The sequence below is a fragment of the Nestor notabilis genome, unplaced genomic scaffold (genome assembly GCF_000696875.1).
Source record: "Nestor notabilis isolate BGI_N333 unplaced genomic scaffold, ASM69687v1 scaffold5217, whole genome shotgun sequence".
NCBI classification, from domain to species: Eukaryota; Metazoa; Chordata; class Aves; order Psittaciformes; family Psittacidae; genus Nestor; species Nestor notabilis.
Window position 1 is genome coordinate 393 of NW_009937672.1, and position 5,465 is coordinate 5,857.

The following is a 5,465-nucleotide window of genomic DNA, read 5'->3' on the forward strand; positions in this document are numbered from 1 at the left end:
ATCTGATGCTCCCGGGCCTACCTGGTGGGTAACACCGCTGCTGGTTCCTTTCTATTTCCTTCGTTTTCCTTTGATTTTGCTGATTTTGGGTATGCTGAAATCAAAGTTGTGGTTGGGACTTGGAAATAAAACCCGCAGTGGCTGCATGGAGCAAGGGAACGAGCTCAGCCTGGGGTGATAATTCTGGGTTCGTCTTGGGGTAATTTGGATCCAAATTTCACCCGCTGGCGTTAAGATAACGACTGCCCATCTCTGCCTGATATTGTAACAGGCGGCATGTGGGAGGACTCGCAAGGCTTCCATATAAGAACATGGGAGAATTTATTTCACATAGGCACAGAGTGTGTGTTATTTCAGAAACAGAAGACAAGCTGGGCTCTCCTCAGACAGCTCCAGAGTGGCAAAACTTTGTATTTAGGAATTGTAAAAGCTGGTTTCTGCTGTTTACCAAGAGCTACGGTTAAAGGAAAGCCCGATGAACAAAAAGTAGTGGGAGAGGATCCAGATAAACACAGAGAAATGCAGCCCCGCACGTATCCCAGCACGGCTGGTGCTGAGGTGTAAAGATGGAGTTTTTTGATTAGTTCCCATTTTTGTAACCGTATTGGGAAAGGCATTAAGAAAATGTGCCGAGAGGAGCTGGTTACGTTCATGGGGCTATTTTGGTAACTGCATTTTTTTTTCTATTACTGCTTCTATGTTGAAATGTTTCGAGGTTTGGACTAGCAAAACAGGGAGGCAGCCCTCGTCGGGGACATGTCATCGGGTGTGTGATTCAGGGCTCGGTGACAGTTGCTACCGGTTCAGGTTTTATGGCTTTAGGTTGGAGGGTAACAGCCCGTTAAAACCTGCTGCTGCGGAATTCGGAGGGCAGAGGCTTTGCTGAGATCCCTGTTGGGTTTTGACAGCCGGGTGTTTACCTCCAGGTCTGCACTGGGGTGAGCTGAGTAGGTGTTGCCTACCTTTGAGCGTTACAGAGGGTGCCCTGAAGGTTGTTGGGGGGTTTAAAGCAAAATGTATAAGCAGCATGACGGCGGCCCCGGGTAAGCCGAGCCTGAAGCACGAGTGTGGCAGGAGGATGTCTGTGCTGCCCTGGTTCAACTGACACTGCAAACTTTATTTTTGGCACTTTCAGAGATAGCATCTTCATGTTTCCTCTTCACTTGCCTCTTCTCTGCTTTGCATATTATGATTTTCTCTGTTCTCTTCTCTCTTCTCTACATTTGCCTGCATTTCACCTCTGTTCCATCCCACCTCTCTTATGGTTTGGCTTGATTTGAGAAGGGCAACTGGCTCCTTGCCCTCCCCATGGGGTCCTGGTGCTGCCCCATGAGGGGGTTGGGACCCTGACCCCAGCCTGTGGACTGGCAGCAGAGCCAAGGCTGCTTCTCACTGTAATTTATTAACCTGGTGCTCCTACCATGCGTGGTTAGGGTTATTCTCTGCCACACTGTGCAGAAAGCAGGAGCTTGCAGACGGCACTCTGATACTTGGAGGTACCGAGAAGGTGGTGGCAGGTTGGGGGGGTGCCAGGTCAAAAACTTGGCGGAAGGGGTATGGGAGTTGGTTGGTTGGTTGTTTAGGGATCTTGGTCTAGAATCCAGTAGAAATTTGGACTGCTTCAAATGCTATTTCACTGAGTAAAACTTGGCATATTCCTCTCTATTGGTAGATTTTGGGTGGGCTGCCGGGAGGTTTCCGAAGTGTCAGAGGGGAAATGCTGGGGCTGTGGCAAAAAGCTTTGGTCAGTGTGAAATGCTGTATCAAAAGAGGGGCAGCATTGCCCTGCGAAAATAGGACGACCCTTTAGCTTGGCTCACTCTGGCTGCGCGGTGCTCGGGAACCCTCCGGTGCCGGAGCACAGCTCTGATTGTAGAGCCTCGGTGAGGATCTTGCCTTACAGTGAATCACTGGAAATACTTCAGTGAGTTTTCCCTGAATCAGTACTCTGCCTGACCAAAACTGAGCTACGTCTTAGTGGCTTCTAGCCAAGTCCTGTGGGCTGAGTGTTTCCGAAGAGATTCTCAGCACAAGCCATCGTGTTTCCCAGGCAGTGATGCTCCCAGGATTTTCATCACTGCATCTCAGACTCGGCAGAACCCCCCATTATTTTCCTTTTGCCCCTTCTAGGTTTTCCAGTGCCCCCTAGTCTTGCCTCAGTGCCCCAGTGGCGATGCTGCCAGTTCCACCAGTAAGGGGAGTCCCTGCACTAGTGCCTTAACCAGGCTTTAAACCATGCTGGCAAATGACTCTGAAAAGATTATGCTGATTTGTTTCTTTTAAATTTAACCATATTACAACACATAAAAATGGATGGGAAAGCCATGGTAGTTAAAGCCTTTTGCAAGTAATGCTTATTTGATTGGTCATACTAATAAATTGTAGATCATTTAGGAAGTGCAGCTTTGAATAGATTACCCAGCAGGATTAGTGCCTTCGAATTCTCATCACTAACTCAATTTACGTGACCGGAATGGATCAGGGTTATGCTTTTTAAAGTAATTCTGAGTCCAGACCTCTTCAAGTGCTCCATACACAGAACTCAAGTTTATTCTCATGCCACTCTGGGGGGCTGCTTGTGGAATTGAGTCCTTGGCCTTGGGAAGAAAAGTGTGAGGGTGAAAATGCAGTGATTTAATATCTGTTGAATTTCTTCCACACATGCATACTTACTTAAATCCTCAGCTGTTGTCATGCCATGGATTTAATTGATTTGTGCTCGCTGAGTATCATCCCAAGGCATGTAAACTCTAGGCAATACCCTTTAAATTGCTTACAGAGTAGCTAATATTGATATAAGATAATGTGGTAGAAATTAAGTGGAACTGCCACACTTTGTTGTCCTTTTGTTCTCCCAAACCTGCCACTGAAGTGCTGTTGTGCTGCCAGTCTGTGACTCTGAAGCTGTGGCTCGTGTCCTGCAGCATCTTCTGTATTTGTACCAGTCTCTGTCTTTTTTATCAATGTGTTCAAGGCCAGGTTGGACACAGGGGCTTGGAGCAACCTGCTCTAGTGGAAGGTGTCCCTGCCCGTGGCAGGGGTTGGAACTGGATGAGCTTTAAGGTCCCTTCAACCCAAACCGCTCTGTGGTTCCATGATACGTCAGCAAAAAGCCACTTGGTGCTGACCCTAAACCCTGCTCCAAGAACATCCACCAAACCCACCAGCTTGGTTGGTGGAAGTGGAGTGTGAGTCAAAGCCATGTCCTGCCAGGGAGAGTAGGGTGGGAGGCAGCAGGACGGGTGGCTGTTAAGACTCATGGGCTGTTAGGAAGACTCATGCATTTTAGCAGTTACTGGCTTTCCTGTTGTGGTTCTATCACCCAGAATGGTCACAGCCTTGAAGAACGCCTTCACATCCCTGACCTGGGTTTGAATGCAGTCAGTTCTTTAAGCACTGGTGTGGAAATATGGTCACACTGTGCTAAAACACAGCCGGAGTGCCCTGCTGTAGGGTGTTGGTGCTGGTAGGCTGTCCACAGGTTGGAGAGCAACCCATATATCAACCCTGTCAACTGGAATGTAGTTAAAAGTTCTTCCTTTTTTGCTTCAGAATCATCAAATGGTTTGTGTTGGAAGGGACCTTAAAGCTCTTCCAGTTCCAACCCCCTGCCATGGGCAGGGACACCTTCCACTGGAGCAGGTTGCTCAAGGAATGAATCACATGGCATTTGCATTTTAATTCACTGCTGGGGTGTAATTTCCTTTCTCTTCAGATGGATATAGTCAAATCTTCTGTGATGTTTTACATAGGATGAAACAAGGGAGAAACGGCACCTTGTTTTGATATTGGTACTATTTTCAGTGTCTTGGTGTTCTTCAAGTAGAAGTTGATACTGGTGAAATTCAGTAAACGCTGTGCACAGTAACTTGAAACACGTCTGATTTACCTTGCTGGAACCAAATTATTTTCTTTTAAAATACTTTTTTTCCTTTTTCTCTCTTTCTTTTTCCCAAACAGGAGGAGAAAATCCGTTCAGGAGAGACTCTTCTTCATGTAAGTGTTATTTCTGCTTGTTTATGAAATTTACAAAAGGGTCATAAAGCTCATTAAAGCATCCAAATACTGAACATTTACCATGTGTTTATAGAAACTAAGTATAGAGCGTGTAAAAATAGGTTGTAGTTACACAGTAATAACGCTCAGCAACTGTTATCTTAAATCTGTCTGTGCACTTCTGTGCATATCACTGCAGGATTTAGAAACCATTGCAAAGCACTTTGCAGACATCTAAGCAGCATGCCCGTAAAGTTGGTGTGTAAATCCTGGAGGGATAATGTTAAAGTGGTTTGTCCAAAGCAAAGGAGACCTGTAATTTAGAGCTGGTTTTAGCACCCCACAGTCCTTGATTCCCAAACCCTGTGACAAGAGTCAGCTTCTCTGCCTTGGATCCTACAAAATCCAAGTCCTGCCTATAGAGCTATTTGCGTGCATGTGTACTAGTGTGTGCGTGTGTGGGTAATACATACTTGGCCTCAAATAGCCTATAGGTATTTCAGGCCTTTTCTACAACCTCTGGTGTTGCCCATTACAAGAAGAGTAGATGCCACCAGCCGTTGGTGAATCCTGTTGCAAATGTTTTGTGAAAGCATTTGGCTCCAGACTGTCTGCCCGGTCTGGAGGAGCTGGTGCATTATTCTTCATGGGACCAAGAAAGCTGCATGTCATAAAGTTACAAGAGGTTTATTTTTCCACACCACCTACTGACCTGGTTGGCTTGAGGTTCTCACATTTGAAAACTCCTGAGGAGTATAGGAAGCTCCGCTCTGGTATTTCTTCCTAGTAACTAAATCTGATTTAATGTTTTAAGAGGCTGCATAGATGAAGACTCTCATTGCCTTAATGCAAAATTAGCTTAGCAAGGAAAATGACTGCATTGTTCCCAATGCAGGGCCTGCTTTGCATAACTTCCAAGCATGTTCTACACCCAGTGGCATGGCCAGCCCACGAGCACTCACCTCAGGCTCACTGCCCATAAGTCAACATTTGATTTGATTCTGTTATAAATAACATGTACCTCGGAATCGCAGCACTCCATTCCGCTTGCGTAGCAACTGCTGGTTAATCTGTAGCAAAAACGCCGTGTGGTAACAAATGGTTTTTTGCTATTGTTGAGCTGGAATGTTAGTTCAGCTTCTAGATGAAGTGGCTTGCGCAAGGCGCCCCGGTAGACCATGATCTCTGTGGCTTGTACGGTAGTTCTGTAGGCAACCGTGTTCTGCTCTTCCTTTCCCCTGTGCTTCCCTTCATCTTCCACCTGAGCGAGGGGTGGGCTTAGGGGAAGGCAGGGAACTTTGCATCCTGCAGAGCATCAGTGTGGGGTTTATATGAAGCCCATCGTTAGTCAAGGATCTTTATTCCGGTTGTGTTGCTAGCAGAAACGTTGTAAGACACTTTATTTCAAATAGCTTTAAACCACTAAGTGTTCTTTGGCTGGTTTTATGGATATCATAACACAGTCTTTT

The 5,465-nt window shown here is 46.2% G+C and overlaps 1 protein-coding gene across 3 annotated transcripts in view; it reads left to right on the forward strand.

Annotated features, from left to right (window-relative positions):
- The first annotated feature begins 3,954 nt into the window (after positions 1 to 3,954).
- Positions 3,955 to 5,465, forward strand: part of SLC6A6 (solute carrier family 6 (neurotransmitter transporter), member 6) — a 48,631-nt gene continuing 47,120 nt past the window's right edge. Inside the window, exon 1 of one of the 3 annotated variants that reach the window (XM_010018931.1) lies at positions 3,955 to 3,996. The gene's annotated coding sequence lies outside the window, so the exon portion shown is untranslated. The remainder of the gene's footprint in view (positions 3,997 to 5,465) is intronic. The other 2 variants (XM_010018929.1, XM_010018932.1) reach the window with 2 other exon arrangements.